Below are 12,397 nucleotides of genomic sequence, written 5' to 3'. Positions count from 1 at the left end.
ATGTCCCCTCCCTCTTGAACCTCCCACCCACCTTCTACCCCTCTAGATTGTCACAGAACTCCCCTTTGAGTTCCCTGAGTCATACAGCAAATTCCCACTAGCTAGCTACTTTATATATAGTAGTGTGTATGTTTCCATGCTGTTCTCTCCATTCGTCCTGCCCTCTCCTTCCCCTGCTGTGTCCACAAATCTGTTTTCTATGTCTGCTTCTCCATTGCTGCCCTGCAAATAGGATCATCAGTACCATCTTTCTAGATTCCATATTTATGCGTTAGTATATGATACTTTTTTTTTTCTGACTTACTTCACTCTGTATAATAGGCTCTCAGTTCATCCGCCTCATTAGAACTGACTCAAATGTGTTCCTTTTTATGGCTGAGTAATATTCCATTGTATATATGTACCAGAGCTTCTTTATCCATTTATCTGTTGATGGACATCTAGGTTGCTTCCATGTCCTAGCTATTGTTAAGAGTGCTACAATGAACATTGGGGTATATGTGTCTTTTTCAATGAAAAAATATGGAAAGCTTCACAAATTTGCATGTAATCCTTGCACAGGGGCCACGCCAATCTTCTTTGTATCATATCTGTATTTAGTATATGTGCTGCTGAAGTGAGCGCCCAAGCCTCCTCTGACCTAAGCCTCTGTGGTCCTATGATCCTTGTTGTTGTTGCTCAGTCGTGTCTGACTCTGTGCGACCCCATGGACTGCAGCACGCCAGGCTTTCCTGTCCTTCTCTATCTCCCTGAGCTTGCTCAAACTCATGTCCATTGAGTCAGTGTTACCATCCAACCATCTCATCCTCTATTGTCCCCTTTGCCTCCTGCCCTCAATCTTTCCCAGCATCAGGGTCTTTTCCAATGAGTCGGTTCTTCTCATTAGGTGGCCAAAGTATTGGAGCTTCAGCTTCAGCATCTGGCCTTCCAATGAATATTCAGGACTGATTTCCTTTAGGATTGACTGGTTGGATCTCCTTGCTGTCCAAGGGACTCTCAAGAGTCTTCTCCAGCACCACAGTTTGAAAGCATCAATTCTTAGGCACTTAGCCTTTTTTATTTATTGTCTAGCTCTCACACCTGTACGTGACTACTGGAAAAACCATAGCTTGGACTATACAGACCTTTGCCAGCAGTGATGTCTCTGCTTTTTAGTCCACTGTCTAGGTTTTTCATAGCTTTTCTTCCAAGGAGCAAGCGTCTTTTAATTTCATGGCTGCAGTCACTGTCCGCAGTGATTTTGGAGCCCAAGAAAATAAAATCTGTCACTGTTTCTGAGCTGATGTGGTCCTGAGATATTATGACTGGAATAATTGCCATCACAATAATAGCGCCAGGCACTGTTATAAAACTCTTCATGCATGATCTCATGTACTGCTCCACAGTGAGAGAATTGAGGCACAGAGAGGGAAAGTTTGCTCATCCCCAAGAGCCCTGGGACAGGCAGCCCAGCTTGGATCTGTCTGACTTCAGAGCCTGCTCATTTACCTGCTTCACTGCAGCTTTTGTGACTCCAAATCCTGCTCTCACAGGGTCCAGAACTCAGCCAATCACCAAATTCAACATCAAGTCATGACTCAGCACCTTTGCTGGGGAAGCAGCAGGTGGGAGGGGTGGATCCTAGCCGGAGATCTGAGAAGACAACAGTCCTCTGTCCTCTTCTGGGTCCTGGAAAGCTTCCTAGAGGAGGAGGATGGGCAAGAGAAGGAAGAAGAGGGGGAGGAGGGGAAGAGTGTATTTCAAGATGTTTAGGAGGTATGGCCATTCCAGACAGCAGGGTGGGCACTTGGAGGGATATGACCTTGTTTGAGAATAGAGGGTTGGAGGGACCCAGAGGGACAGGACGAGGAAGGGAGTCAGGTCTGGCTGCATTCCCTTCCTCCACCAGGCCACAGACTCAGACCCCAAGGGGCAGATAAGCCGGTGCCACATGGCCCTCTGAGAAAGCCTCTTGTTTCTCGCCCCCTCCCCTAGCTACTTAGCCCTCTGCTCCAGGCAGGAGGCCACTTTCAGTCACTCACAGGCTGAACCCTTAGGGGAAGGGCCTCTGCTGATCTCCCCCAAGGCTAATTAACAGCAAAGAGCTGGAGGCAAACACTTCTCCTAGAAGGCTGTCTTTGTTTCCCCAAGGGTATGGCACCTACAGACCTCTCCCCTCCGCACTGAGGAGACAGGGCTGCCCTTGCAGGCATCTGAGAAGGATGGATAAAGGAGAGAAAATCAACACCCAGAGCCAGCCTCTGGGCCAGTGGGAACACCCTCACTTTTCAGAGGGAGATGGACTGGCAGGTGCAGGCACTTGCTCAAAGTGACACTGAGGGAAAAGCCTGCCTGCTGGTTGGTCTGGTTCTCTTCTGGCTTCAAGGTGCTAGGGGTCTGTGCCTAGCTGGTGCATGTTGCCTCCGTCTAACTCCCACCCTGGTCCACGGGTTTGCCCATGAAGGAACTGCAGTGGTGACTAGGTCCCTCCCGGGAGGCAGGGCACAAAGCACCCCCCGGTGCAGGCCACTTCCCTCTTCTTCTGGATATTGCAGCTTTTCTGCGGGCTGACCTTGACCTAGGGCCTCCTACATTTTAGGCATGGGGGTAAACATTTGAGCAGATGACGTGTTTAATCCTTATAACTGTCCGATGAAATAGGTCCTGTTACCTTCTCCCTTTCACGGATGAGGAAACTAAGGCTCAGGAAGGTGAAGGAATGTATCAAGACCACACAGCTGTGAGCAGTGGAGGCAAGATTTTTATCCAGGATCCTCTCTTAGGCTCCCTATGACTCCCTTTGCTGGGTGTGTGTTGTCTCCCCTAATTGGAGTCCAGGTGGATGGAAGAGCAGTCTGCCCTCTGACCTCCTCTCAACTGGCCGAGAAGGAGGGGCCTCCGGCTCTGCCTCTAAGAAATGAGGCCATCTCTCCCAGCCCAGGGTGCAGGGCTGCAGGAGGAAGTCAGACAAGTTGTGAATCCAGCTTCCTCTCTGCTCACCCTTGTTGTCGGCTGGGGTTCCAGCTCCCTCCAGGATCAGAAAGAAATGACTCCTTTTGGAAAGTGGATAAGGGTGCAGGCTCACATCCTATTACTTGCTTGCTGTGGGATCTTGGGGAAATTACTTCCCCAAGTTGAAGTTGAAGATGCCAACTTCAGTGTTGGCATCTGTAAAATGAGGAAATCAGAATACCAGGTTCATAGGGCTAATCAGAGGATTGCATTGGGGAGAGTTTGCAACACTGCCTAGCACACAGGTAAATGTCCTTAAGAGAGGACTATTTTAAAAGAGGGGCCATCAAATGTGGGGCTGTCCATAAAAAGGATTTGGTTGGTTTTTAGCGGGGGGAGTCTAGATTTCCTAATTTTTCAAGGCTGAGAATTCCTGAGAGGGGAGGAAAGGGTGGATGGTTTCCAGGTGACATTCCTCCCTTCCCCCCACCTCCCAGGAGGATAAAAATTCCTCCCAGGTTTCTGTGCACTTTCATGTGGAACCTGCTGAGCCCTGCCAGCATTCCTCTGCCCCTCCTGTCAGCTGGGGGCCAGCAGAAGGGGTCATTAGCCCCTTTTACAGCTTTGTAAAGTGTGATGGCAGACGCCTCTACCTGAGATCCCAGCTGGGACCTGCTTGAAGCAGGTGACCCGTCCCCCAGAGGAGGGGCTTTAAGACTGAGGACAGGAGGAAGTCCCACGGGCAGGTGCTCAGGGCTGCCTGCAATGTGCCCTGACGCCTGTGGTGCGGACCAAGTCTGGTTACTTCCCTGCCACCATTCCTATCCTGAGGTCCCCTGGAGATGGGTTCTATGTGGACACCAGAGGACATGAACCTCAGTTCTGTCCCAGCCCCTGAAGCTCCCAGGCTACAGCCCTAGAGTGACATATGACCCAACAAGTCTGAGCTAGGGGAACCAGGGAGATGGAGAGGAAAGCTGCCTGGATAGGAAGTAAGGGCAGGCTTCCTGCAGGAGAGGGCAGGAAAGATCAGGAAGATCAGGACTGGAGCTACGAGGCTTGGCATGGGGGATATCAAGATGTGCTCTTTTCACCCTCTGCTTCAGTGTCTGTGTGTTCTTGCCTCCATTCATCCATCTATCCATCCATTGACCTACTTACTATTTAAACAGGACTCCAGAAGCCCTTTTCCATAGCTGCTGGAGCTGTTCTACCATAGGACAGGCTAATGATGGGGAGGGAGCGTCCCTTCACTGAAGTTCTCTGAGCAGCTATTGCAGGAAGGAGTTTTGCACAGGGTGGGGTCTCCCTTAAGCCTCCAAGATATCCTTCCTGCTTGAAATGTTGTGAAGCCCTCCACCTCACTTCTGTCCTCTGATAGCCTGGCTGCTGCTGCTGCTGCTAAGTCGCTTCAATCGTGTCCGACTCTGTGCAACCCCATAGACGGCAGCCCACCAGGCTCCCCTGTCCCTGGGATTCTCCAGGCCAGATGATAGCCTGGAGCTCATGCCTTTTTCCCTCAAGCCAGTTGCTTTATCCACTTTTCCTGTCTCCTTCCCTGCCGCTTGCAACCCGCCCCTCCTCCCTGTTCAGCCTGGCCCCACCATACCCCAGGTGGACTTTTATGTCCCTCCCCTCCCTTACTTCTCTACCTCTAGCCTGGCCTTTTTGTGGCAGCCAGGGCTATTTCCAAAGGACCCTGCTGAAAATGTGGACTCCCTTGCTCAAGAGCCTTCCATGGCTCCCCATTACCTACAGAAAATTAATCTTCTGCCAGTGGGCCCCAGACTCCCCCACTTTTTCACATGACATGTGCTCCCCCACCTTTACACATGGCATGTACTCCCCTTGCTAACCAAGTCACCCCGAGTCTAGGCTGAGAAACTGCCTCCTTGATGAAGACTGGCTGGCGCCCCCACCGAGGCAGTGATGGAATTGCTGTGGTGGTTTCCTTGAGGCCAGGGACACACCCGGTCATGTCTGTTCCCCCAGCGCCCAGCAGGGGCTCAAGAAACGTCAGCCAGCAGTTTGAATGAGTCAGTGAGTGACTGATTCTTCACCCTTCTGTTTTGAGGACCTCCCATCGCCCCATCCCTGCTTGTTAGAACAATTCCCATCCTGTGAGGGCATCTCAGTGCCTCCCTGTCCTTACTGTCGTCCCTGGGGCCCTCACCTGGGAAGCTCCACTCTTCCCTGAACCACTTTCTTATCATCTCTGTGCTCAATGAACATAGGCTTCTTGGGAGCATGACCTGAATCCTCCTTCACACTGGATTGTTAATCATGTTGATACAACCTCTAATTTAAAAAACTTTCACCCACACTCTGTTCAAAATTAATTCACCAGACAGTTCATGAGCTCCCAAGGCTAGCACGTGCCAGGCATGTTCCAGGCCAGGGCTCCTGACTGTGGGGCTGGGCACTCCTGTGGGGGAGGCAGAGGCTGACCAGTCCACTGAGGTCAGGCTGCTCTGGCTTCTGGCCCCTCTTCAGAGCTGAGTTACTGAGCCCAGAGAAGGTGACTCTCCTGCTGGGTCACCCAGCCTGAGCAGGGTCCAGGGTACTCTTCCTCTTGTGCCCCGGCAGGAGTCCTTTGACCTAGCCCTGGACAGTTCCGCTCAGGTGGGTGCTCCAAAGAGTGATGAAGCCTACAGTATTTAATTTCTTCTTCTTCTTCTTTTTTATTGAAATATAGTTGGTTACAATGTTGTGTTAGTTTCAGGTATACAGCAAGGTGATTCAGATATATACATATATATATGTATATAAAATACGTATATAATGTATTTTCCTGATTCTTTTCCATTTTAGGTTTTCTGATTCTTTTCCGTAAATTCCCTCTGCTACATAGTAGAGGTTCATATAGTCAAAGCTCTGGTTTTTCCAGTAGTCATGTATGGGTATGAGAGTTGGACTATAAAGAAGACTGATACCAAAAATCGATGCTTTCGAACTGTGATGCCGGAGAAGACTCTTGAGAGTCCCTTGGACAGCAAGGAGATCAAGCCAGTTAGTCTTAAGGGAAATCAACCCTGACTGTTCATTGGAAGGACTGGTGCTGAAGCTGAAGCTCCAGTACTTTGGCCACCTGATGTGAAGAACTGACTCACTGGAAAAGACCCTGATGCTGGGAAAGACTGAGGGCAAGAGGAATAATATCCCACTGTACAGAAATGTGACATCTTCTTTACCCATTCTTCTGTTGATGGACATTCAACTTGCTTTCATGTCCTGGCTATTCTAAATCGTGCTCTTGTGAATATTGAGATGTATCTATCTTTTCAAATTACTTTTTATCTTTTCCAGACATGTGCCCAGGAGTGGGACTGCTGGGTTCTGTGCTAACTCTATCTTCAGCTTTTTAAGGAACCTCCATGCTGATTTCCATAGTGGCTGAACCAATTTACCTTCCTACCAACAGCGTAAGAGGCTCCCTTTTCTTCACACCTTCTCCAGCTGAATTTCTTCTTAAAATTATAGCAAATGTAGCTTCTTATTTTATTTGAGGTCTTGTTGATTGGAAATCCAGTAGATGCCCCAAGTAGGTAATGAGTCATTTCTGTTTCTGGCACAGAAAGCCATGTCAGACTTGTACTTTTTGGATAAAACCAAGGTCTGTGTCGGAGAAGGCAATGGCACCCCACTCCAGTACTCTTGCCTGGGGGATCCCATGGATGGAGGAGCCTGGTGGGCTGTAGTCCATGGCGTCGCTAGGAGTTGGACACAACTGAGTGACTTCCCTTTCACTTTTCACTTTCATGCATTGGAGAAGGAAATGGCAACGCACTCGTGTTCTTGCCTGGAGAATCCCAGGGACGGGGGAGCCTGGTGGGCTGCCGTCTCTGGGGTCGCACAGAGTCGGACACGACTGAAGCGACTTAGCAGCAGCAGCAGCAGCAGCAGCAGCAAGGTCTGTGTTACTCTTAGTCCTCCACCTGCTTCCTCTGTTGCTTCTCTACTAAAGCAAAGGGTTAGTCCTCATCTCTTGGGCTCTTCTTCCCACACCAGCAGCTCCTGTGATCTGGGGTTGGGTCCTCGTTACTCCCGTGCTCCCTCTCAGAGCAGAGAAGGGCTCCATCCAGTCTGGGAAATGAGTTCCCTGCCCCACCCAGAAGTCTGACCCCAGTCCCTTCTGCTGTGGCCACCACTATCTCCGTGCTCTGGTCTCCAAGGGAAACCTCTGCCCCCTGGACCTCTTGCTCCATCCCTGAGGTCCTGCCTCTCTTGCTCTAGAGCAAGCTCCCAGCCCCCACCAGGCTCACCTGCTTGGCACCTGTCCCAGGGGACACAGAGATGTTATCCCTGGGGGTATGGGCATCAATGGGGGCATTGTTCCCACCCTGTCCAAGCAGAATCAGGGAGGGACAGGACAGAGACTGGGAATGTCCCAGGTGCCACACAGGCTGGCTTTGTCCTCCTCTTCTTCCCCCTCCCACCCTGCCCCCACCCAAAACACAGACCTTTCCCTGCCCCCTTCACAGGTCCTCCATAGCCCGGGGCAACGCAGCTGTTGCAGGGGTGGGGTCAGGATAGCTTTGGGCAGCTCTGTGGGAGCAAGGGGTCCCCTCTACCTGATCTCTTTGGAGCTGGGCTTCTGCTCAGGGAGGCCCATCCCTGCCTGCCCAGCCTGTCTGCCTGTGGCAGCCCTGTCTGGGTCCTTTCCCTGGGCCTGCCCTCTCCATGTGCCATCCAGACCCAGCCCAAACTTAGCTGCCCTGTAGAGACTTCCCAGACCGTCACACGGATTTAGGCCCCCAGGAGACAGAACAGGTTGCATATAAAAATCAGTTCCCAAGAGCTGGCCTCATTGTGGGGACTGGACTCAGGTCCCAGCTCTGTCAGTAGTTGTGTGACCTGGGTGAGTCATTGCACCTGGAGGTCTCTCTGGTCCCATCTATAAAATGCTGGTGTTGGCCCATCTTCCCTAAGCTCCCACGGTCTCCTTGCGCAGCTGCCTCCTGGGAAGTGGAGACATGACTGCCCCAGGGAGAAAAGAGCCTCCATCCCCAGGCTTCTGGCTCTCCTTAACCTCCAGCCATAGCTTTGTCCCTGAAGCGTGAGTGACAACCACAGAAAGCTAATGGAAACCTGTAGTGCCGTGAGTGAAACTGATCTCCAGATCCAGATCCAGTTTCTCCTCTCAGCGGGCCCCAGGCCTCCCTTGCACCTGCTCTGGCCTCTTTGTACGTTAGGCCAGGAGCACTGGCTGTCTTTCATCTGCCTCCCGCTCCATTCATGCCTTAAGCCTGGGGCACCGCCTCCCGCCTCCTGGCTGGGGCACCATTGCTGTAGGCTGGCCAGGAGGGCACCCCGGAGCCCAGCCCTCTCCCCCTTCCTCTCACTGGAAAGATCACAGGCTGGGGAGCAGAGGACAGGAAGGAGGCACTGTGTCCCATCAGATATAGTAAGGAGAGCTCAGCACTAGGGATTTTGGGGTTCTTTTGCTGAAAAAAGTGTAAAGTCAAGAGGGCCTTTTGGAGGACGGACAATTTCCCACATGGATTTAGCACATAATAAGCCCAGCAGTGCCTGTGAGCAGGGCCTATCTTTCTTGTTAGGAATGATCGTGGTTGTTTATTTGTTTTTAAACGTTTAATTTTGTATTGGTATAGCAGATTAACAATGTTGTTATAATTTCAGGTGGATGGCAAAGGAACTCAGCCATACATACGCATGTATCCATTCTCCTCCAAACTCCCCTCCCATCCAGGCTGCCACATAACATTGAGCAGAGTTCCATGTGCTACATCCTATGTCCTTGTTGGCTGTCCATTTAAAATATAGCAATGTGTACACGTCCATCCCAAACTCCCTGAACATCCCTTCTCCACAACCTTCCCCACCAGGAACCATAAGTTCATTATACTGAGGGAAGTCAGAAAAGAAGAAATATTGTGTGACATCCCTTATATATGGAATCTAAAAGAAATGATGCAAATGAACTCACAAAACAGAAAGATTCACAGACTTAGAGAACGAACTCAGCAAATATTTATTGACGTCGACGGTACAAGTTATCGTTTTCGGTGCTTCGTGTACAGCTGTAAACAAAACAAAGCCTTTATTTTCACTGAGTTCATATTCCTGACTGGGGGTGAGGGAGGCAGACACAAACAGGTAAGATGCGAGTTGGTTAGGAGAACTCTCCTGTTTAGGAGAAAAATTAAAATGGGTAAGGGAACAGGGAGCGACCAGATGATAGTTTAGATCTGGAATAGCAGGCCTCTCTGAGGATGTGACGTCCGAGCAGAGCGGGGTGGACAGCTGACGGAAGGTATCTTGGGCAGAGGGAACAGTCAGTCAAAGGCGCTGAGATGGGGAGAGCTTGGCGTGTTGAGAGAACAGCAAGGAGCCCACTGCGGCTGGAGCGGATGAGTGGAGGGGAGGGTGGTAGGAGATGAGGCTGAAATCGGATCCCACAGAACCTCGTGGCAACGACTCTGGATTTTATTCAGAGTGAAATAGGGGAAAACAGCCAGGGTGCCTCTCCTTTGGAGCCCCTGAAAGGCTCTAGCAATCTGCTCTTCCTTACTGCCTCCCAGGATTAGGGAGAAGTTAAGAGATAAATCTGGGGATCAGGCATGTTTACCAGGTTTATTCATCCATCCATCCTCCACCCCTCCCCCCATTTACCCATCTACCATCTGCCCATCCATTCACCTCACTATCCATCTATTTGTTTGACAAATATTTATTGCATACCTACTCTACATTACCACTTTCTTTGGACAAGTAGCTTATTTTCTATATCTGTAAAGGGAGGCTGTGATCATTTGTCCTTACTTCAGAGACTTGGAGGACTGAGCAAGACAGAGCACTTACATTGTTTAGTACAGTGCTGGGCATGTAGTGAGCACTTCATACACACCCAGTTGCTATGTGACTAGTGGCTGGTATTTGCAAGCTCCCTCCACCTGCCTTTTCCAACTCACTCCAGGGTGTCTAACTGTGCCCACCCCACCTGGGGGAGCTCTCCCAGAGAGGGCATGCTGTTCCATTCTCAGAGTTTCCATTCTCAGAGTTTCCCTGTGCGCCTCTCCCTTCCCACACTGCCCCACCCCTGCGGCCTGCCCTCGGCCTCCTGTGCCAGGTGTGGTGTCGGAGCTCAACAGAATGTTCTCTCTGGGCCTCGTGTTCTAATTTGCCCTCTTTACTCATCAGCTGGCCTCTGTCTGCCCCAGCCCGTGGGCCACCCACTCGCCACCTCCTCCAGAAACATGTTTCATTGTCTAATGTAGCTCCAACTAAGGGTTCAAAAGCCTGAGACGGAAGCTTAACTTCTAGGGAGCAAAACCTGGTAAAAGCCCAGGCCTTGAAGCCCTTTGGAGTCAGAGATGCTGAAGAAATCCTGGCTTCAGTACATCTTCACTATCGTTCCCTGCAAGTCTCTCTGTGTCTCTGGGCCTCAGTTACTTTATCTGTAAAAGAGAACAATAACACTCACATAAAGCTCCTTCAAGAAGAACGTGCTTCACAAGTCACTATTAACAGCACATACACACCCCACTGAAGCTGGGGCCTCGGGTGTGAATCCTGAAGATTGTGTTCAAATATGCATAGACTTTTATCTGGGGTGAGGGTTCTTTGCTTTCATCAAGAAGACCTGGGCCAAAAAGATGAGAAAATGGCAAAAACTTAAAGACATTGAGGAAGTCAAGTTTGTGATTTATTCGTTCATTTTGTAAAAATTCAATCATTCAGACATGTTTTTGGTACCTACTCTGTGCCAGGCCCTGTGGGAGAGTTGAAGACACACAGGGACTCCCCCACCCTTCAGAGTGTCCCCCTCTTAGCAGCGGGTACAAGCCTAGTTGGGGCACTGCTCTTTTCAGTTTATAGAGCACCTCCTTGGGGTCATCTTCAATGATCCTTTCTGCTCCTCTATGGGAGAGGCCATTTTACAGGTGATAAAATTGAGACCCAGAGACGCTAAGTGACCAGCTGGAGGTCACACAGCTGACATGCCAGGGCTGAGAGCCCTGAACCCATGCCTCCCTCCTGGCACGTCCCCTGGCCACTGGAGATGGGACAGCTGCTTCCCTGGCCTGGGGTGCAGGGGCTCCCTCTTCTTTCAGCGTTTAGCACCGTGTTGGCTGCCTCATCCTCGTTCTTCTCCTTGTTCTCCTCCTCTTCCTGGCCTCAGCTGCTCGATGAAGCCCACCCTCTGCCCTCTGCTATGGGACTCTGCAGGGCCCTGGTCTATTAAGGGTTCCCTTCCCATAACACTTTTCTGTTTTTCTTCTTCCCCCTGTTGAGGGATGCAATCGAACTAGTTGGAAGAGGCAGGCTGGCTCTGGAGTCAAAGATGGTGAAGGCGGGGTGGCTTGTGCATGAGGTAGAATGGGTGGGGTTGTGAGAGATGGAGGGCACCAGCTGAGGGACCCTCCCTCCCCTCACAGCTTCCCGGGCCCCCACAACATGCAGTCTTTTTGATGCTGCTGAGGATAAGCCAGGCCTCAACCCACGCGAAACTCTTCACACACACCTCCGGCTCCAGGCGGTCCCTGAGACCTCATCAGGGGCTGGCTCTGTGCCTAGGTCCCAGCCCAGGGCGCAGGGCAACAGTGAGGGGTGGGAGGCCCAGCGTGCTCCAGTATTTATTTATTTATTTGAAAGGCCCAGCATTTACATACACGGGTTCTGATTACCCCCAGGGCTGGGAGGAGGGGGACGCTGCTGCCTGGGCCTTTGATGTTCCAGAGAAGAGATGGTGAGATGGCGCTGGGAGTCACTCCTACTGTGGGGTGTGTGCTTGGGGGGAGCCCTGTGATATCACATCAGGAGCCCAAGGATGGCAGGTATGGGGGCCAGGCTCAGGGGTGACTAGGAGGGGTCAGAAAGTGGGAAAGAGGAGGGAGACCCCTCTTGGGCTGGACGCTTGGCCCACGGCTGCACAGCACCCACCAGGACCATAGCCATTGCCCGGGATTTGGGACCACGCATGCCCTCCAAGGGCAGCAGGTTGAAGAGGAAGGGAGGAAGAAGGCACCAAAGGCCCGTGGGCAGGGCTCCACCTCTAAAAACTCTCCATCCCCAGAGAGTCCTGGAGGATGAGGACAACCTCAAGATCAATGTCTGGGTCGGGGGCATTGAAGTAGAGGCCTGGGACCCACACAGAACCACAAAGACCCCCCAAAAGGGGCTCTGTACGTTTGTCTCCAGGTCTCCCATACATGCAGAGGAGCCTGGCAGGCTACAGCCCATGGGGTTGCAAAGAGTTGGACACGATTGAGTGACAAGCTTCCATACGCCTCTAGGGAAACCAAGAGGACGTGTGCTGAGTGATGGAGACTGTTTACCCATAAGTCAGGGAATGAAGGGACAAATGCAAAGGCAGAAAGACAGGAATGCCTCTAGTGTGTTGACCATTCTTACTTCTGAGGGTCTTCTATGGACTGGGCCTGTTGTATGAATGAGTGAATGAGACCCAGGACCCCCCATCCCAGGGCTTTACGGGAGGAGGGCA

At 51.3% G+C, this 12,397-nt stretch overlaps 1 non-coding gene across 1 annotated transcript; it reads right to left on the bottom strand.

Moving 5' to 3' along the window:
- Positions 1 to 516: 516 nt before the first annotated feature.
- Positions 517 to 624, bottom strand: LOC113878618. The gene has a single exon (XR_003507045.1). It is a non-coding gene; the product is annotated as a U6 spliceosomal RNA (small nuclear RNA).
- Positions 625 to 12,397: the final 11,773 nt, after the last annotated feature.

The sequence above is a fragment of the Bos indicus x Bos taurus genome, chromosome 19, assembly GCF_003369695.1.
Source record: "Bos indicus x Bos taurus breed Angus x Brahman F1 hybrid chromosome 19, Bos_hybrid_MaternalHap_v2.0, whole genome shotgun sequence".
Taxonomy (NCBI): domain Eukaryota; kingdom Metazoa; phylum Chordata; class Mammalia; order Artiodactyla; family Bovidae; genus Bos; species Bos indicus x Bos taurus.
Note: the sequence above shows the minus strand (reverse complement) of the source record. Positions and strands in the feature narration are given on the sequence as shown.